The following is a 22,906-nucleotide window of genomic DNA, read 5'->3' as shown; positions in this document are numbered from 1 at the left end:
GAAGGTTATGAAGTCTGAAACACTAATGTCTGTCATTATTTTGTAATGTCAGTCTTCAATTATATGCAACTAACTTGCCATAAAAACACAAGTTTATGTAGACTGGATGAAACCTCTGGATAAACACCTGGACAATCTGCCAAAATTGTACAGTTGAGAGGTATGGCCACACCAGGATATGACTTATCGGGTAAGAAGAATACCACACAAGCAGGAGAACCCCAGTCAGTATATCACCAAGTTGCTGGACTGTTTACACAGCTTCATCAGTCAACTGGCTGTAGCCACACCACTCACCTGGCCTGTTTGGGCCAGAATGTATATAGTCAGGCTCATAATATTGGTCTGTGCATCATACATCCTGTATTCCTCTGGTAAAGCACTGTGAAGATCTAAGGATGTCTGTCACTAGGTAATGACACAATACATTCCAGTATCAGACTTCAGATATGTCAGAAAATGTCTGCTAAAACAAACCAAGTACCTTTAGGAAAGTTTTGTTTACTTTTGAGATGAATGGCTGTAGCACACAAAACCCCAAACTGGGGTACAACTATCTCTGGAATGGAGTCCCACACTCACTATAGAAGATCATACTGGACATGCTCCTACCAGTAGAAAATTGCAGGCCATGTTGGAACCCACACTGGACTATATAACTGCATTGTGCATATATGTTTTTGCATACAGACAGCTATGTACACCTTAACTGTCCCTACACACACCCATCAGACAGGATTACCCCCAGCTAGCTGTAGGTGATCCGTATGTTATATATCTGCATCTGTTGCGTGAGATACACAGACATATATATGGGCAGCATATAACAATATGTCAAGCATAAACACACATAGATGTGGGGAAGAAAGACAGACAGTGATAGAGAGAGAGAGAGAGAGAGTGACACAGGGGGACACACAGTGAGTGAGGCATACACAGGGATACCCTGAATGGCATAAAGTGATGTCCTGTTGCAGATAGTGGCATATCGGTCATAACCAGTCACACATTCTAGCACGAAGGTGAGCTCCATTGTGTAATAGTACTGAGGTGGGGTTTATATCACATCACCTGCCTGTGTGTGTGTGTGTGTGTGTGTGTGTGTGTGTGTGTGTGTGTGTGTGTGTGTGTGTGTGTGTGTGTGTGTGTGTGTGTGTGTGTGTCTGTCTGTCTGTAGGTGTAAGTATTAAGAGGCTGTTCACAGTCAGTACACTTTCCATTGCCCTACTTCACAAGATCTGCTGCTGTCATTCACATTAGAAGTATCATTGGACACCTGGCAGCTCTACAAGCTCTGCAGCACATGCAATAACTGCCTAACACTATAGTACAAATATCTGGATAGGTAGGGGTTCTAATCTCAGTCCTGGCAACTGTAAGTGTGTGTGTTTGTAGGTGAACCAGTTTAGGCCATTCCCAGCCAGTACACTTCCCAGTGTCCTACTTTAGCAGTCCTGCTGACGTCATTCCCCTTAGAAGTACCTTTGCACAGTTCTAGCCCTATAAGCTTTGTGGTGCATGCCATAACTATGTAACAGTATAGTACAAATAACTAGATAGGCAGGGGTTCTCTTCCTAGTTTTGGCAAATGCGTGTGTGTGTATATGTTTGTAGGATGAAGTCTTTTGAGGACTTTCCCACCCACAGCACTTCCGAGTGCCCTACTTTAGCAGTCCTGCTGATGCCATTCACCTAAGAAGTACCATTGTGCAATTGTCAGCCCTATAAGCTTTCTAGCATGTGCAATAACTATGTAATACTGTAGTACAAATAACTAGATAGGCAGAGGTTATATCCCCCCTTCTGGCAAATGTGTGTATATAAGTGTGTATGTTTGCAGGATGAAGTATTTTGAGGACTTTCCCACCCAGTACACTTCCCAGTGTCCTACTTTAGCAGTCCTTCTGATGTCATTCAACTTAGAACTATCTTTGGGCACTTGTCAACCCTATAAGCTCTGCAGTGCATGTGATAACTTTGTAACACTATAGTACAAATAACTAAATAGGTAGGGGTTCTAATCTCAGTCCCAGCATATGTAAGTGTGTGTGTGTGTGTGTGTGTGTGTGTGTGTGTGTGTGTGTGTGTGTGTGTGTGTGTGTGTGTGTGTGTGTGTGTGTGTAGGAATAGGAGTTTTAGTCCTTTCTCACCCAATAACTTCCCATTGCTCTACTTTACAAGATCTTCTGATGGCATTCACCTTAGAAATAACTTTAGACTGACCTCAGTCTTATAAGCTCTGTAGCATGTGCAATAACTGGTTAACATTATAGTATAAATAACTAGATAGGCAGGGGGTTCTACTCTCAGTACTGGCAAATGTATACGTGTGTATGTTTGTAGGATAAAGTATTTTGCTGGCCTTCCCATTCACATGTCCCAGTGTCCTACTTTATGATGGCTGTTGATGTTGGACAACCCTCAGCCCTATAAGCTCTATGGTGTGTGCAATAACCATGTAACAGTATAGTGCAAATAGTTAGATATATAGGAGTTCTATCTCAGTCCTGCCAAATGTAAGCATGTATTGGTAAGTGCGTATGTTTGTAGGATACAGTATTTTGAGGCCTTTCTCTCACAGTACACTTCCCCATTGCCATACTTTACACCGGCTGGTGATGTTACGCTCCTTAGAAGTACCCTGTGACACTTTTCAACGCTATAAGCTCCGTGGCACATGCCATATCTGCATAACGCTGTAGTACCAACAGTTAAATAGGTCGGGGTTCAAAACTCAATATTGGCAACTGTGATACTGTGTGTGTGTTTGAGAACAGTATTCTGGGTGTGTGTGTATCCTCTGGGGGTGTGGGTTGTACCATTTTGAGGTGTATTCCACCCATTACACTTCCCACAACCCTCTTTACAAGGGCTGCTGATGTCATCCACCATAGACATACCTGTATACACTTCTCAGCCCTATAACCCCTGTGACATGTGCAGTAACTGTATAATACTACAGTACAATTAATTAGATAGGCAGGGATTCTAATTTCAGTTCTGGCAAATGTGTGTGTGTGTGTGTGTGTGTGTGTGTGTGTGTGTGTGTGTGTGTGTGTGTGTGTGTGTGTGTGTGTGTGTGTAAGTGTGAATATCTGAAGGATACAGTATTTTGAGGCTTTACCTTCCCAGTACAGTGCCTATTACCTTATTTTACAAGGGCTGGTGATGTTAATCACTTTAGCAGAACCTTGGGACACTTTTCAACCATATAAGCTCCATGGTTCATGCAATAACTGCATAACACTGCAGTATCAATAAACAGATAGGTAGGAGTTCTAAACTCAATACTGACAACTGTGACACTGTGTTTGTGATGCATATTTTCTGTGACACTTGTGCAAGTTGGTGCACCATTTTAAGGCCTGTTGACTCCCTCACCATGGCATTACTTTGCAGAGCCAGTTAATGGCATCTGCTGTACATGCAACATGTTAAACTGTACAGCCCATACCAGCCATCTGTACATATGTACATGGAATACCCTGATGTTTGCAACCAATATGCTGTCTGTGACCTCTAACAATAGACATTTATGAGACACAGTGCCAAAGTGTCGAAGTCACCGAAGTGAGAGACATGGCAGCAACAGACCTCATACCTGTCTGAAACATAATGCTGATAGACAAACTTTACTCTATCACTGTATCACATCACCTTGCAGCAGTCTACAGGCAGACATCAGGTGAATGCCACATGTGAAACTAGAGAAAACAGCAAATATAGGGCACACCTATCACATATTGCTGTGACCCACATGGGAAATGGATAGCGGAACAGGTCATGCAGTTGAATGAACCTTCCAAATGTTGGCCAGAAAACCACATGTACATGACAAATGTGAATAAATCATGTGCCAAAGATCAGGATAATCTGCACACATATGCAGAGGTCAGAGGTATGGCCACCATCTGTATCCATATCTCCCAAGCTGTTGGAGCAAGGACTATTCACAAAGCCATATATAATGGGGTGACAAAAGACACATAATAGGGACACCTGTCAAATATTGCTCCTACAAACATATAATGGTGATAGCATAACAGAGTTTGCATTAGCATAGATGGCCTGGATGGTATGCAGTGGTCAACTGGTAATGTTTGCAATTATGTTATGACTGCAGCCCACAATGGTTTGGCAACAATGTGCCAGACAGATACAGGTGTATGAGAAAAATGACTACTAACATGTGGCATACATCAGGACAGTCTCTGTAAACTGTATGGTTGAGAGATATGTCTGAACCACCCTGCAGTTTGCAGTCCATGTTTGGCATGGTGTAACCTGTGCTGACAACTGAAACAGTTAAAAAAGATCCCAGAACTGTGGGACAAGAAACATGTCATACAGGTCTGTACCGATTGGATAGAGAAGTGATTGCACATCAGAGGTACCTTAATGTCATGAGAAATACTGCAAGTGAAGGTCATTTCACTCAAAGAAGGTGTCATGCTAGCATACCAGAGGACATCCTGTGTGCTGTACTTGTGTGGGCATGCTATGTGCTGCCAACTGTCACATTACTACAACTTATGTCCCACACTCCAAAACTGATAATGTCACACACACATTGTGTGTTGCCTATGGGTGTGCAATATGTAGACATGAGAAAGCCCTGTGACTACTGTGTGCCCACAAGACAGATGAATCTGTTGGGGTTAAGGTCAGGGCTAGGCTTGTGAGGGACCTAGTTCCAGTACTCCAGTAACCTCCGTTGTATGAATGAGCCTGTGGTACTACAGAACACTGAGGTGACATGCATGAAGGCTAGCTGTCTGTGACAATGAGTATGTATGCAAAGTCACACTGTCTGCAAACAGTGTCCCTCACACACTGTTGCATGCATACACACCTAGTAAACATGTACATATACAGGTGTACCTTGGCTAGGAAACAGTCAATGTGTTTCCACTCTGCCATACTTCATATTGGTAATGTCTGGAGGGCCAAAGCCTGCAGACACACAGACACCTGTAACACAAACAGAATACAGCATGTCAGACTACATTCAGTCAGCATTTCCCTCTGATGACATTGCATACACATCTAGGTGATATAGGAGTGAAAGAAAGAGTTTAATGTAAAAAACCCTGTGAGATGCAGTATGACAACTCCTTGCCTGACCATCTTTCACTCATGGAACATGGTTCTTCACTCCTCTTACACCCTGCACATGGGAGCTGTTGTACTCAGCATTGATCTCAACAGGTAGGGCTATTACATGTGGGGAGCTATTGAGGATGGGAAAATGAGGAAGATGGTATCTAAAGTCAGGAGTAGCACAGCATAAAAATTTATAAATACATACAAATAATAAAATATGCCATGTATCCTCTGGTGAACTGAGAAAAAGAGACCTGCAGCTAAAGTGAAAAATTCAATATTTATGAACAAAAATGGAACCTGTATTCAGGTCATAATATCTGACTTGGTCTCATACTTTAAAATTAGATTTTAAAATCTGTGATCAGCTTTTGTGTGTGTGCATGTGTGATTGTGTGCGTGTGTGCGTGTGCATGTGTGGGTGTGTGTGTGTCTGTGTGTGTTTGTATGTATGTGTGAGTAAGTGTGTGTGTTTGAGTGCATGCGTGTGTGTGTGTGTGTGTGTGTACATGTGTGTGTGTGTGCGTGTGTGTGTGTGTGTGTGTGTGTGTGTGTGTGTGTGTGTGTGTGTGTGTGTGTGTGTGTGTGTGTGGTGGGAGGGCGAAAGACTGATATGCTTCACGTCTGTGGCAGATTTATTATCTGAAGTGCTAAGCTAGACTTCTGTACTTGGAAAGTTCTTCATAGTTTCATAGTGTGTTTGCACAGTGGCTTCTAATCTGAAATAGTATATTGCAGGACAGAGTACAATTTCTCAAGAGACAAAAATATTAACAGTACTGTATTGAGAATTGGGTTCATAACATACCTTTGTTTATGGCAATCAAAAATAAGTACAGTGAGATTCCATTTTATGTATATTAATAACTGCACTATAAGGTTTGCTACACACACATGCATGCACATACAGACACACACACAAACACATACAGGTGATATAGCAGAAAGACATTACACTTCATTGGCTCTGCTTGACAGAGGCTCAGTTAATTAATTAATGGGGTGGCGAAAGCCGACACACTCTGGCTAGGCTTATAAATGCCTTTGGGCAGATAGCTTAGTACCTACCTATGAACCTATGAACCTACACAGACTTCACAATATCCAAATGGTGACATGCAGGACACACAGTCAGACCACAATATACACACTCTGGACAGGTCCTCAACATCATGCAGTGCAGCCATTTCCACTTAATGTTACTACTAATATACACCTCTGGGATACGTGAGTAGTGTTAGTAGGTGATGGGCCTTCACCTAGCACACACTGCACCCATGTACACATTATTGCTGTTCACTTGTATAGCACAGTAGCAACTCCTACAGAACATACCTCTCAACTTTATAGACCTTTGCAGAATGTCTAGATGTCTGGCTCATATTTTTGATCTGTTCCTCATAAATCCTGTGTTTGTCTGACACATTATTAGGATGGTCTGTGGATTGCCGGCACTAATTAATGACATACATTTGAGTTTCAGACTTCAAAGACTGCAGTAAATATATGTTAAAACAAATCCAGTTACTCTAACAATTTTCTTAGCTTACAGTGGATAGAATAAGTGTACACACCCCTGTTAACATGCCAGGTTTTTGTGATACATAAAATGAGACAACAATAAATCATTTCAAAACCTTTCACACATTCAATCTGACCTATAGCCCATGCAATCAAATTGAAAAACAAACAAATCTGTTAGAGGTAAAATATGGAAAATGAAATACGTACAATAGGCTGGTTGCCTAGGTGTGCACACCCTTAAACTAATACTTTGTTGTAGCACCTTTTGATTTAATTACAGCATCCAGTCTTCTTAGAAAGGAGTCTATCAGAATGGCACATCTTGACTTGGTAATATTTGTCCACTCTTCCTTGCTAAAAGCCTCCAACTCTGTCAGATTGCGAGGGCATCTCTTGTGCACAGCCCTCTTCAGGTCACCCCATAGATTTTCCATTGGATTTAGCTCTGGGCTCTGGCTGGGCCATTCCAAAACTTTGATTGTTTTCTGGTGAAGCCATTCTTATGTTGATTTGGATGTATGCTTCAGGTCATTGTCATGTTGACAGGTGGAAGTCCTCTTCATCTTCATCTTTCTAGCAGATGCCTGAAGGTTTTCGGCCAAAAGTGACTGATATTTGGAACTGATCATAATTCCCTCCACCTTGACTAATGCCCCAGTTCCAGCTTATGAGCCAGCAACCCCAAAGTAGGACACTGCCACTACCATGCTTTACCGTAGGGATGATGTTCTTTTGGTGATGCAAAGCATTGTTTTTGCGCCAAACGTACCTTTTGGAATTGTGGCCAAAAAGTTCAACCTTGGCCTCATTAGACCATAACACACTTTCCCACATGCTTTTGGGGTACTTGATGTATTGTTTTTCACATTTTAGTCAGGTCTGGATATTGTTCTGTGTGAGAAATGCTTCCATCTTCCAACCCTACCCCATAGGCCAGACATATGAAGAATATGGGAGATTGTTGTCACATGTAGTACACCACCAGTACTTGCCAGAGATCCCTGCAAATCCTGCAGTGTTGCTGTAGGTCCCCTGGCAGCCTCTCTGACCAGTTGTTATCTGGCCTTTTCATCAAATTTGGAGGAATGTTCAGTTCTTTGCAACATCACTGCTGTCCCATATTTTTTCCCCTTTTTGATATCTGTCTTCACTGTGTTGCATGGTTTTTGTACCCTTATCCTGGATGATACCTTTCAACAATGAGATCCCTTTGATGCTTTGTAAGCTCTCTGCAAACCATGGCTTTTGCTGTAGCAGGCAACTGAGTAAATGTCAGGGAAATCGTATTAGGACAGTTGACCATTATTTGGTGTTAATCAGAGTCTCTTTAATTGATAGCAGGGGTGTACCCAAGAAGACTGAATGTTGTAATTAAATCCAAAGGTGCTTCAACAAAGCATTAGTTTAAGGCTGTGCACACTTATGCATCCAGCTTATTGTACATTTTATATTTTTCATATTTGTTCCCCTAACAACTTTGTTTTTCAATTGAATTGTACAGGTTATAGGTCACATTAAAGGTGGGAAGTGTTTTGAAATGATTTATTGTGGTCTCCTTTTGTATATCACAAAAATCCTAGCATTTTGACAGGGGAATGTACATGTTTTCTATCCACTGTATGAGTAATATTTATAATATGTCCCTAGTTTGGGGCCTTTGTTCCCCCCCATTTTGTCAATCATTGTCCAGATTTCTTGCACTGACAAGTTGTGAGGTATGCTACAGATATGTTACATCTCCTGCAAATAGGCCCCTGTGATGACCACTGTGATGCAATGCAGTTAACCCCACCACAAGTGAAGATGCACATATCGCAATATGGCTAAGAGTGACAGTTGTGTGCATGATAAAATACATGCCCTTGACATAACTGGGGTATTGGTGGGCCATAACAGGACAATTCCATACTCAACGACTTTAGACTGCTGTCCCACATCCAAACCAGACGGAGCTATGTAGTTGTGGGATAGAGGTATTGTAAGCAGACTCACATGTGGCATTGGTACAAGACAGATGCTGCTTTTCTGCACATTTTCAGTACAGGCTCTGATATTACACAATTTGCTGTCCTTCATCATAGATTTGCACTTCTGTGAATTACAAAACCCAACCCACAACTGCATTTTGACCTGATATATGCATCTAGATACTCTATGGATGCCAGTATGGCTGCTACAGTAGTAGACTGATGTCCACCGAGACCTTACCTGCAGGATCCTCACCTGTTGTCTGGGTGCCACCCACCTCCACAATGTGGGTGCCTTCACTTTGCTGTTGTTGTGTGTTGGCTGCCCCAAGGTTGGCAAGGAGTTCCTCCCTAGGTGTAAGTGGGGCCTGCGTAGTAGGACCCCCAACTGTGGCAGTGCGGTCCCTGGCCATGGCAGCAGCCCTTTCACTGGGCATAGCGGATGAGGTCAGTCGCACGTTGCCTGACCTGCTCGTATGTTCATACGGATTGGCCCATGTCATTTACCCTGTGGATGAAGCCATCCCACAAGGTGGTCTACTCCTGCAGATGCTGTTGGCTACGGCCAAACATCACCCCATGGTGCTGGATTATGGTGTCAGTGATTGCTGTTGTCTCAGCTTCCTTGTATGGCACCTGTCTGTCATGCTGCATTTCACCTGGAAGACATAAACAAAGAAACACATCACAGGACCTCATACATTGGTCAACATTTACTGAACCTGCACATCAACCTTGACTAGCACTAGCCACCACTTACTACCACATCATACCCCTGTCATCTATCAGAACAGTATGACCTTGCATTGCAATCCTGGTCCTGATGTGTCATGTTCCCTCAGTGAGGGCCAGTAAATTGCATAATCCTCCATTCATCATTCACTTTTGTGTAGAGGGATGACAGTGGCCATCCTCCATGCAGATGGGATGTCGATGGTGCTCAGGCTTTGTTTGACTACAGTGTGTAATAGATCTGGGAGCACATGTCTGAGTTCATGTAGGATGTAGACAAAGATATTATCATGTCCCATGGATACTTAATTCTGTTGCCTTTGAGTAGGCAATATGGACCTGCTCCCTAATGATGAGGGGAGGGATGTGGGTGTGGGGCATATCCACCTATACTGATGGGGGGACAGGGGGATGATGTTTTCACTTAACCTGTCTGCAGCGGGTTGGTTATAGCTATGGCTTGTGTGTATGGGGTGTGATTGCCCACCAGTGCAGGGTGGGTTGGGTTGTTGCCTCTGAGATTGCATCATATGTGAAGATGGCCCTGTGATTGGCCTTGGTGGATGTGTCCAATTTGTACGCATAGTTAGCCTTACAGTGATTCACCTGTGACCTTATATGCTTGTTCAGACAAAGGTGGACTTGCTTCCAAGTTGGTGCCTGCTTCTACTTGGCCCTGTATAGCCAATATAGCAACCTATCATGTGGTTTGTGTATTGCTGCTGTCCACTAAAGGGTATTACTCTACCTTGATGGAACAGGGTTTTATGAGTCAGGTATTGCTGATTCCATACAGCTATGTAGGTGCTCATATAGCTGTTTGTAGTAGGCATGGACATGAGGTCATGACACAGTTGGACACTTCTCCAATTTCATCCTGATAATCATGCTTATTCTAGTACCCATCTCTGTGTCAGGGCAATGCAACAACCAGTAGCTGTAGACATTTAGGTCTGTTGGATGCACTGAAACTTAGATGACACATGTGTACAACATGTTCAGCTTATTTACCTGAAGTTTTGCATCTCATGTCTGTTGTTTTGAGGCCTCCAGCTACACCTACTCATACATACATATGCACAGGTAATACCTGATATACATTTCTGTTCTATGTCAGTATGGCACACTGTAGTTACACACTTGCTGCTCAGTCATACTGCTCAACCAGTTAGAGCAGGACATCTGGATGATGGCACACATAAATGAGGGGAAATGACCCAAAATTGGTGACATCTTATTAACATTGCTGTAACACACCTACCTCAGTTGATAGAAAAATAGGTGTTGCATTCACAGAAATACCCTGGAGGATGTCTGACATTCATATGTATGCTATTATGTTCTGATGTCAGTCTTCACAGATTTGACAATGATTTGCAAGACATAACGCAACTCTATTAGTAAATGACTACAAATATGAGGCACACGTGGTCACTGTGCAGAACACTGGACAGTTGAATGATATGAGCTCAGTATATCACATGCAGTTCAGCACACACTTCTGCGGCAGTAGTTTACTATGCACATACCCTGTATAGGTCTCTTAGATTTGTAAGACAAACATGTATCATAGTTGTATTCACAAGTAACATATGGATATTTACAACATCCCAGTAGCTGGCCTAGCAGTGTTACAGTCAGTATTGGTCAACAGACACTCCAGTAGTTGTCATATGTGAGCCTTCCTTTCCTGGGGCCACTCAGGAGTTTGAGCTGTAATCTATGTCACTGCAGACAGAGTCAGATGCTATGGCCATATGTGCTGTTCAGCAATATATCACCACAGCAGGTCTTGTTGAGACATATTTGTTTAACGTCCTATTTCCCATTATTACATACCTCCTACTGCATTCCATTACATGATTACTTGTTTGACATAACTTTTTTTCCAAGTATTCTTGTATTTCCTTTCTCTCTCTCTCTCTCTCTCTCTCTCTCTCTCTCTCTCTCCACATGTAGAGGGATAGACCTGTTTTGCATAGGCATCAGCTTGCCTTTTGTAGGTAATGCTCATGAGCAGGTGATGGCCTGTGCACAAACTGGTGTCCCCCACTTGCTAATTGCATGCAGAATAGCTGTGTTGTTATTCCAATAGCCAATGGGATGGAAACACACTCCTATAATTGAGTACCACATGTGGGCATTGCCCCTTTTCCTTGCCTGTGAGGAGGATATCATGGAGGTTTGTGAACTACAGCATCACAGAGGGTAGGTGGAAATACCTCTTACAACAAGACATGGAGACAGCCCAACAAAATGGGGCCAAAAGTTTCACACTTAGGGACAGAATGTAAATATTGCTGTTATATAGTTGGAATAATGCTAGATTAACAGGGTTTATCTGTACATGCATTTTCTGCATGATTTCAAGTATGACAGCGTTATGTGGATGACTTAACTCTGAACTGTAGGCCTCTCCATAGAATGGCCAATGATTTGAGTTTTATATTTGGTCTGTTCCTCAGACAGTTTTTGCCTTTGGCAAATCAGTAGGATACTTTGGGGATTGCAGTCAGTAAATGCTAATATCCGTTTGTGTTTTTGACTTCATATCCCTCAGATAAGATATGCTGCAACAGACCCTGTAACTCCAGCAACTTTCTCTGTTTATAACACCAATATTTCAAATATGCCCCTGTTTTGGCGCCTCTGTCCCCCATTTATGTCAGGCTTTGTCCAGCTGTAAAGCACTAAGAGGTTGATAGGTATGATATATCATTATTTAGTGCCTTCATTCCTGATTTTGTCCCATTGATGTAACACAATCCCAGATATGTTATGAGGAAGAGGCCATATATATGAGGCCAAAGCCTGGACATTCTGTGGGAATATGTACAGCTGACAGTTCTTGTGTATGTCTGGCCATTGTTAACAGATTGTCAGGATTGTGTAGCAGTGTAATGTGTAAATGTTGGTTGGGCTGTGTATGGAGGGGGGTAGATGTGAGCGTCATGGTTCCTTTTCTATCTGACTGTGCATGCTGTTCCAGTTTCTGGTGGTCTATTGGCTGTATATGTTTGTAGGGCCAGACTGAGACATGTCCTGTTCCACCCAGGATTCCTACTACACTGTGACTTGGGGCAGTATATGTAGGGGTAGTGTGTGAGTGGCAAACAGGATATGTTTGCTCACACAGTCATTATAGTCTAGTTTACAGTTGGTTACCAGTATGTCACTGTGACTGCTGTGCAATTGGTTGTAGGTATGCACTTTCAGACCGGTGTCTGCTTTTCACTACTGTTACATCCCTGTAGTGCCTGATATATTTGCAAATGCATGTGTAATTCCCCATAGCTGATTTGGGGTAGTGTTGTGTCAGTCTGACTATAGTTTGGACGGTGCTTGGTGACATGCTTGGCAGCGCAGTGTTGTTTCCCTAATGTTATGTTATGTCCAGATATTCATAGGATGTCCAGTTGTCTGGCTCATATCCCTGGTCTGGTTCCCATGACTGTTGTATATTTCTGACAAATCAGTGGGATGATGTACAGACTGAAGTCATTAACTAATGAGAAGCAATTGAGTCCCAGACCTGTGATATTTCAGTCAATATATGTTAGAACAGACGGTGTTACTGCAGCAACTTTCTTAGCTTATCTACTCAAGTATTTCAAATATATCCCTATTTTCATGCCTTTGTCCCCCACTTTGTCAGGCTTGTTCCAGATTTGTTGCACTAAAGGGTTCTGAGCATACCTCTCACATGCCCAGATTGTCACAGAATGTCCAAGTTTTTGGATCATATTTTTCTTTTGTTCCACAAATTATTTGTATTTTTCTGGTAAATCACTGTGATGATCCGAGGATTTATGTATATAAATAATGACATACTTTTCACTTTCAGACCTCATATCCTTCAAAAAATGTATGCTGCAACAAACACTGTTACTCAAGCAATGTTCTAAGTTTATAAGAGTTGTTGTTGTTTGTCTTTCGGCTTTTCTGATATTTAAAATATGTCCCTATTTTTGACCCATTATCCCTCCATTTCAACCTTTTTCCAGATTTCCTGCACTAAGAGGTTGAGAGGTATGGTTCTGAGGTATGACTGCACTACATGGTATATACATATCTATCTACCTATAGATGTATATCATCAATCTACATATATGTATATATATATATATATATATATATATATATATATATATATATATATATATATATATATATATATATATATATATATATATATATATATATATATACATATATATATTATGTATGTATGTTTTCATATATACTTATCTCCATGCATACTCACACACACACGCGTGTGCGCACACACACACACACACACACACACACACACACACACACACACACACACACACACACACACACACACACACACACACACACACATGCACACACACATATATAAATGGGGGCAAGCAGGGGATAAAACATTAGAAAACCAGGTAGGAATGTGCAGGATGGCTGTAGGAAAGGACTATAGCTCTGCATTTCTTCTGCAGCAACAGCTGTGAATAATGTGTAGAATATGGAATTTACAACCTCACACTACACAGGGAGGGGTGTTGGTAACAGACATTTGTAGAATAATATTTGGATAGATTGATAAATTCTACTGTACACGTGGTGAAATGTAGAGCTATGTATGGGGCAATGATTTTTTTTGCTGGACAGATGTTCTTTTTTAAGGTGAGAGTGGGATGTTGGGGAAGGGCTGTAGGTATGTTTGGGGAGGTAGATTGGGGAGGATAGGTTGCATTCGCAGGCAGACAAGACAGATAAGACAGCAGAGAGGGGAGGTATATGACACATGAGGGGGTAAATATCTTTGATGCGAAGGGTGGTTGGGAATCCAAAGCCCATGAGCCCCCAAATGGATACAGTGGGACTGAGGTCCCCACCCATGGGTATTCACCACTGCACCTTCACGGCCCCAAAGGTGGCTGTGCTGGGTGCTGGACAGGAGGGGCAGTCTACCCCTCAAGGTGTGCTAGGTGGCCTTCATCTGGCATAGCCGTCTATCCAGCTCCATGCGGATGATGCTGTGCACCATACCCTGGAAGTTACGGTGAGTGACAGCCTCCTCTCTGCACCCGTGCCCAAGGAGGGGGGTCGGACCCTGTCCTCTGAGGTGGTTGAGGAAGTTCTAGGTTGGGTCCCAGACATGCCATGGCCAGATGGGGCGAGACAGGAAGATCCACCAGGATCTGCCTTCCCAAACTTGCTATGGTCTTGAGGTTATCCAAGATATAGTGGTTAATCATGAACAAAATATTTCAAAATTAGTTATAATAGCATGCATGGGTGTTCCAATTAACCTAAGCCAGCAGAATTGAACCAGTTACATGGCAAACAGAACACAAGCATAAATGGAACAACAGTAAACATTTTAACAGCATGCAAGTTACAATGACACAACAGGCCACCGATATTAGTATTTGAAGAAGGTATATTAATATGCAACCAAGTAAATATAAGAACAATAATAGAACACATGTCCCAACAAGAGGTTTTGAGAACAGCATACCCATAGTATATGAATAATAATTATTGATGCAGATGAGGGGTGGGTGGAGAAAAGAAAGTCCATTAACAACTGTATAGGCTTCCATTTTTCACAACAGTACTACTCAATACTCTACAGGTCTGCTCTTACTTTACATCTACCTATGGCCCATAGCTTCTGTAGCACATATGTACCCATTAGGCTGTCAACCTGTGTTGGTGTGGGGCAGACTGGGAGGATAATGGCTACATTACTGGAGGGGGCTTGTACATGCCAGGGTTACATAGTTGACAGAGAAAGGGTACCCTGCACTGATGTTGTGTGAGTCTGCTACTGGCATACTTCCCTGGATTCCAATTTGTGTCCAAGGTTATTGGCAGCAGTCATCACTAGCCTTGACAGCATGACACTTGAGGGACATGTATCGGGGAGAGCGCATGGTATATGTACCTATCCTGCTGTCATTTGCAGGTATATGGGTTTGGACAGTGGAACAGTTGTACACGGTGTATAAGTATACCCTTCATACAGCTACTATGCACATTTATTTACCTGTAAGACCTGTGGAGAAAATATCTGTTAACACTTTCTGACTCTACAAATATTCAGGATTTCTTTAGTGTATATATGCACACATCTCAGTATCACTCTCTGGATTAGAACCATGTCTGGGTGTGAAAAATTAACAACAAAGCCATTTCTCATCACACTGAGCTACTGGGGAACTCTGGCTTTTTGTTTGACTGGTTTCTGCCTAATACTCTCTTGGTTAGACAGTCTGACCTTATAATTTTGAGATGCATGCATGACAGATAGTGTACTGGGCATTAATCCTTTGAAATGATACTATCTGGACAGCAAAGGTTAACACATGGCAATGTTGCATGGGACACACTGTGATACATCACATATTACTATTCAGGGTTCAGAGCTTAGTGCAGTATATATTTAATTTATATCTTGTTTTACCGCTCCACGATCTACAGTTTTTCTTAACAGCTGGCTCTCAGAACGTCAGTTAATGCATGCTGTCAAACCCATATTTGCTGTGGATGACCTGTATACATTCTATTTCTTCAACACACCGGAGTAAACACAACATTTTTCAGTATTGATCTTTATTACAGTGACATGACAGAGTGCTTTAGTACTACATATCCTGTAGATTAATATTAGTCGGACAAACTTTATTTATTCGGTTAACTCAGTATAAAGACTGGCAGCAATCAATGTACTTCTTCTTAGTTATTTCCACTATATACTGCAAGATAGATTTGTACTCACCAGCCTGTCAGCACAGCCTTTACTGTCTGTCGGCATGGGCTTCGATGTTGCTAGCCCTCTCTGCTGCAGCTGCAGGGGAGAAAAACAAACATTATGTATACTTGTCTATCACATAATCAGGCTAGACTTTGGTACAAACTACTTGATACTGATACTTACACACTGCTGAAGCATTCTGTGCCCATGCATCTTGGATCCACTGAGCCAAGAGTGCCACTTTCCTCCACTTTAGGTCAGCATAATGGTGTCATACCTGCTCAACAGTTTAGAGGATGCCAGTAGCACTGGTGAGATCACATGTGAGATGGTCTTGGGCCACCATTTTGTACTGTGAGCCCTGGTACTGGCCCTGCAGTGATCTCTGGTCATGGTTTTCTACAAGGAGTCCAGCCATGACCCTGGACTTCTGAATACCCCAGCACTGTGCGCGAAAGCCCGCTCCTTCACCAACACCCAACATAGTACCTGCACAGATCAACTACAACAGGCTTTGGCTGTATTCCCACCTGTTTGGTTTAAATAAGGCCATATTCCCACCCTTTGCTGCCATTGGACCATTTTGAAAATGCTAAACTCAGCTAAGCAGTGTGCAAATTGGATAAGCTGAGTTGATCAGTGCTTAAAGGGGTAAATGATGAAAACTGCTTACAAGTGAAATCTGCTTAGCTGATCTAAATGTTGCTTAGTATTCACATTTAAGCATTGCTTACACTGGCTAAGCATAGCTGAGCAGTACGTAGCATTGCTCAGTTTTCATTTTAAAAAATATCAGGATTGTAGATTAATTCATCATTACTGACATATTATTAAGTGTATATGATTTACTTTGCATGATATCTCCTATGTGCTTACATTACATTACCTTGGGGTGTGAGTATACTGTATGGGACACTTGTGTATACATGGGTGATTTCAAATGTTATATGCACTCACACTTCCTTTTTGGACCTGCTACACTATCCTGAGTAACAAATATCAATTACTACATAATTTAACATAAAAAATAACAATGCTTTCCCATGTAAAACTAAGGTGCTTGTCTTTGTACTTGGACCACAAACTCCTGCATGCAAAGCTGGGGCTCTAACCACTTCACTATCTCATCATTGCAATTTTAGCTATACATTTTTATTTAGCTGCTATGAGATGTTTAAGCAATGCTGAGCAGAGGGACCTAATGCGCACACCTGCTCAGCTATGCCTAAACATACCTTAGAATGGAAAAATAAATAAATTAATAAACCCACTTTATTTACATGTATCTGTACTCCTTGTCAGTCACAGTAAGGGAAATTGTAAGGGGACACATAGGGACATATTTTAACTATTGCTTTTATAAATTTAGAAAGTTGTTAGGATAATAGGTTTTGCATTAGCATGACATTAACATGAGGCAGCATACCTCTCAACTGTACAGATTTTTGCAGAATGACCAGTGCATTGCCTCATATTTTTGGTCCACTTCTCATGTGACTGTGGTTTTCTAGCAAATCATTGACAAACCACTTGAGGTTTAAGTCAGGACATAATGACAGAGATTTGGGTTTCAGACTTCATACTCTTCTGGAAATCGGTGCTAATGCAAAACCTATTATTCTATCAACTTTCCAAGTTTGTAAGACCAATATTTAAAATGTGTCCATAATTTTGGGCCTTTGTCCCCCATTATTTATGGCTCTGTACAGCTTTCTTGCTCTAAGAGGTTGAGAGTTATGTGAGACAGGCAACTGTGCATTCTGCAAAAACCTGTACAGTTGAGGGGCATGGCCGTACGGCTCTTTTGCAGTGCAAGGGGAGTGTGGCAGTATCCCCCTGCATTGCCTCCTATTAGGATTGCTGCTTTCAGTGTCCATGGACACTGAAAGCACTTGCAAAGTGCCATACAGCACTTTGACAATGCAGGGGGTGTGTGACAGGTGTGCATTGCTTCCTATTCAGACCTCCTGGTTGCAGTGTCCATGGACACTGAAAGCACTTGTTAAGTGCCGTATGGCACTTTGAAAATACAGGGGGTGTGTGACAGTACATATCACACACTCCCAGCATTGCCTCCTATCCGGACTTCCTGTTTTCTGTGTCCTTTGACACTGAAAGCACTTGAAACGTACTGTATGGCACTTTGACAATGCAGGGTGTGTGTGACAGAATCTGTCACACACCCCCTGCATTAATTTCTTGATCCCCTATCTATTTCAGTGTCCGCAGATACAGTTTTACTAATTTATTTGATTTCAGTATCCGCGGACACTGAAATGCATTTAAAAAGTGCCTGCACTCAGTAGTGTTCATGTCCATTTATCCTTAGCAGTAGTACACCTTCATGAATATGCAAGGCATGCTGCAGTTAAAGCTAAGGGGAAATGGAGGCAGTTCATTCCATGCAGGAATAGCACTATTCCTGCATGGAGTTTATTGAATCCTGGGGATGGTTTATAGTTACATCTAAAATCTCAGGTGATTCATCAGACCATTGTCCATTTCTTTTATGCCTCTGTCTGTTTCTTTCCTGGTTTGAGTCAAAACTGGTTCACAGAGAGCTCTTCTTGTCATCTACCAAGTAATATGATGAGTGAAGATGCCAATAAGCACTTGGAGTCAAGCTATGTTCCACCATTGCAGTCATTAATTTTCTGAGTGCTGTGATTGCATTTAAATAATACTTTTATTTCTGCAGGGGAACATATGTCAATATGATGCTTCCCCCTGCATTCCAACCAGCAAAGCAGAAAACATTGGAATTGCTAGTCCAAGATGTCCTTCCATTTCACTGTTGCAGTATTCTTAACATGAAGGATCTACTGCCAAGGGCGGCCTGACAGCCGGCCAGTATACCAAAGCCTTTAGGTTATTGATATGCTGTATGTCACATGTATGCTTCCTGTGCAAGGCCTAGGGCATAAAGGTGATGCCCAGATGTATCATCCTCAGAACTTATTTCCTGCCAGTCTGAATGCCATCTTTGATCATTGGTCTGATTTGCCGAGTCATTGCTAGTTACCTAGCCATTCAGATAAGTGCCCCGACGGGATTTTTTGACTCATCCTTTTTAGCTTCTAGTATTTCTGTTGTTTTCAGGTTTCATGTCATCCAAAAATGGCAAATGCCAGTGTGGGAGGCATTTTCTCCACAAAGACCATCATGAGCTGTGCTTGTTTTGTTTAGGAGCTTCTCACGATCATATGTCCTGTTCTCTTTGTCAGACTTTTATTCCAAAGATCTTACATAGTCATCTTTCCTCTATTGCCATTTATCTTGAAAAGAAGCATCTAAAGTTTTTAGTGAAAGACATTATTGATGGTACTTCCTGGCATGAGTCAGCTGTCTTCCAAGAAGAAGGCCAAAAAGACAGGTCAGATTCTTCATCTGTACCTCCTCCACTGGACATCTCTCCTAAGGCTGGTGAAAGGTCAGAGAATTGTCTGGTTAGTGAGCTGGATTCTTCTGTCACAGCCAGCTCATAAGCTGACATGGATCTGGCTTCTCGCACATCCTTGGAGGCCTTCTAGACATCCACTTCAGATCCTCAGGGTCAAACAGAGCTGATTATCACCAAAGGGCCTATGGGGGTTTGTTTGATACTGCTTAGAAAGGAAGTCCCGACTATGATTATGGAGTGTAGGCCAGCATTGAAGCCTTCTACTTTTCATAAGGCAGACACCCCTTTCAAAAAGATATTTCTTCTGCTCCCAATGGCCCCCAAAGTGAATGACAGAATTTTACACAAGGTTTGCTCAGTGCTCTCATGACCTTGAACCCTCCTCAGGGGACCTTTGTCCAGGATCCTCATTGGTCTTCTTCTTCCCTCAAACAGTCTAGGGATCAGGATTCCTCTGAAGAAAAAGAAGATTCTGATGAGGAATACCTGGCCTATTCTACTCAAATTCCTTCCCTTTGGCTTATGGTTCTGAGGAAGAGGAGTCTGCTAGTCCTGAATTCCCTTTTGAGGAGATTTCCTTTGGGGATACCTTTGCCAGGATGATGGAATTCTTTAAATGGGATTGTTACCAAGTTTCTGAAGTGCAGAGGAGTTATTATGAGCTCCTTCAAATGGAATGTCCTAGACCCTCTGCTGTTCCTCCTGTTTTGGCTGCTTTATTGGGTGCCTTTTCTTCTGCATCTTAGGCCCCTGCTCCTAAAAAAATGGATAGGTTTTAAAAAGTGCCTCATGACTGCAAATTCCTTTATACGTGTCCATCTGCTGACTGTTCAGTGGTTTCTGTGGCATCTGGAAAGCCTTTTAAATTACTGCCTTCTACCAAGCTTCTTCCTTCTGACATGGACAGCATGACTATGGAAAGGCTGGGTAAAAAGGTTTATACTTCAGCCACCCTAGCCTTTCGGGCTCTTAATTATCAGACTCATATGACAAGATATGTTTTGGCTCTCCTTTCTCAGGCTTTCCAGGTTATTTCTGACATTCCTGATTCTGAGGAAAACACATCTGGCTTGTCTCTGTTAGGGGCTTCTTCTCAGGTGGTTTGCTATTCCATTAAATGTAGTTATGATGCAGCAGATGGTTCTTCTAGGGCTGTTGCTTCTGGCTCTATGTTGAGGATATAGTCCTGGCTACGGCATCAACCTCAGCCTAATGATATTAAGGATAAGTTGATGGATGCTCCTCTGGACATCAAATGTTTGTTTAGTGCTGTTGCATACAGCTGATTTGTTCAAGTCCCTGCAAGAGAAAGGCAAGGAGTTACAAGACCTGAAACATATTTTTGTTTCCCCTGTGCCAAAGTTCCAGAGAAACTATCCTACTAAACTGGCATTTGTTAGAAGGCAGCCTCATCCTCCTCCTAAAGGAAAGAAGGGTGGTAGGAAGGTTCCCCTAGCTAAATCTATACAGAACCCTCCTGCTCAGAAGCCTTCCTTTCCTGATAAACCAGATGCTGTCTCACTACAAGATTCTTCGCAACCACATTTCTCATTCACATTTTCTTTCTCTGTCTCTTCCTGTCTGGTTAAGCATAACCTAGGATTCCTGGGTTCTTTCCATCATTCACCAGTGGTATTCCATGGTTTGGAAATCTCTTCCCCTCTTCATGGGCATTCCTCAGCCACCTCAAGACCAGTTGAGCTCTTTTTCATAGATGCTTCAGGGTCTTTTGATTCAGGGAACCATTCAGGAGTTTCCAGCTGCTCAAAAGTGGAAGGGGTTTTATTCCAGAATGTTTTTGGTCCATGGGAAAGAGAGCACTTGGAGACCTATGCTGGATTTTTCTCACCTGAATGTATTTCTGAAGTTCCTTCCTTTTGAATGTTATCCTTTCAGACTTTGCTCCCTCTTCTGCTTCCTCAGGTCTTTTATGTTTTTTTCTAGATCTCAAGGATGCTTACTTCCATATCACTTTTTCAGGAAGTTTTTAAGTTTCTCTGTTGCTCCCTGACATTTTCAGTTCTCTGATTTGCCCTTTGGTCTCTCTACTGCCCCAAGAGTATTCAGTAAATGCCTAGCTCCTGTGATTGCTTTTTGCAGGCTCAAAGGCATGCAGACCGTTCTTTATTTAAATGACCTGCTTATTTTCAAGCCTCCTCTCCAGAGATTATTTTACAGCACCTTCCATGGGTAATCACTCTGTTGCAAAGCCTGTGGGTCACTGTTAATTTTCAAAAGTCCTTCCTGACCTCATCATGGGATCATGTTTTTCCTGGGATGCAGAATCTAGACTGTTCCTATGCTAGCATCCCTGCCTCCTCCCAAGGCTTTGACTCTAATTTCCTTTTTTCAGTCCCTTCTTCCTTTGGCCTTGATTTCAGCCAGGGATTTATGACATCCCCCATCCCTATGCTTCCCTTCACCAGATTGCACATGAGAAAGCTTCAGTGGTATCTAAAGTCAATTTGGATTCATCATGCTCATCCTCTAGAGTATTCAATCCGTCTTTTTCCATATCTCAAGTTGGAATTTCAGTGATGGATTTGTCAATTGACTTTGAATCCACGCCTTCACTTTCAACCCCCACTTCCCTCTCAGGAGCATTTCACAGATGCCTCAGACTGAGGTTGAGGAGCTTCCTTCAGAAATCTAAAGGTGCAAGGCCTTTGTTTTCCTTAGCACCAGAAGAAACACATCAATATCAAGGTGATGAGAGATTCTCTGTTGGCCCTCACTGCTTTTCATCCTGTTTTTTTCTAGGGCCCATAAAGATATTTAGAGACAACACAGTGATGTGGTACATCAACAAACAAGGGGGAACAAGGTTCTATCTGCTTTGCAGAGTGGCAGTCCAGGTTTGGGAGTTAGAGATTCAGTATCAAGTCACAGTTCAGGCAGTATACGTTCCTTTAAGTCAGAATTTTGTGGCAGATTCCCTGAGCAGGTCCATAACACAATCTCATGACTGGATGCTTCACAGGGATGTGTTTTTGGACATTATCCACCTGTGGGCTATTCCTTAAGTAGATCTCTTTGCCTGCCCTCTGAACAGGCAGCTTCCTCAATTTTGTGCCAGGACTCCATGTCCTCTGTCCTGAAAGGTGGACACCCTATCTTTTTCATGGAAGGGCATTGTTCTTTATTCCTTCCCTCCCCTTCCCCGCATTCCAAAGGTCCTGTGCAAGATAAAACAGGATGCTCCATAAATCTTGCTGATGACTCCCTTTTGGTCTGGACAGCAATGGTTCCCTCTTCTTCTGCACTTAGCCCAGGGCAATCATCACAAGTTACCTCAGAGGGTGAATCTTTCATCCATCCCCACTTTTCCAGTCTTCAACTGACACTGTGGATGATAGGATTTTGATTCCTTTAGGCACCTTTTTTCTGAGGACATGCTTCAGGTTCTGCAGAAGGCCAGGGAACCCACTACTAGGAAAT

The sequence above is a fragment of the Protopterus annectens genome, chromosome 3.part0 (assembly GCF_019279795.1).
Source record: "Protopterus annectens isolate FY-2018-M chromosome 3.part0, PAN1.0, whole genome shotgun sequence".
Classification (NCBI taxonomy): domain Eukaryota; kingdom Metazoa; phylum Chordata; order Ceratodontiformes; family Protopteridae; genus Protopterus; species Protopterus annectens.
This window is presented reverse-complemented; position numbering follows the sequence as displayed.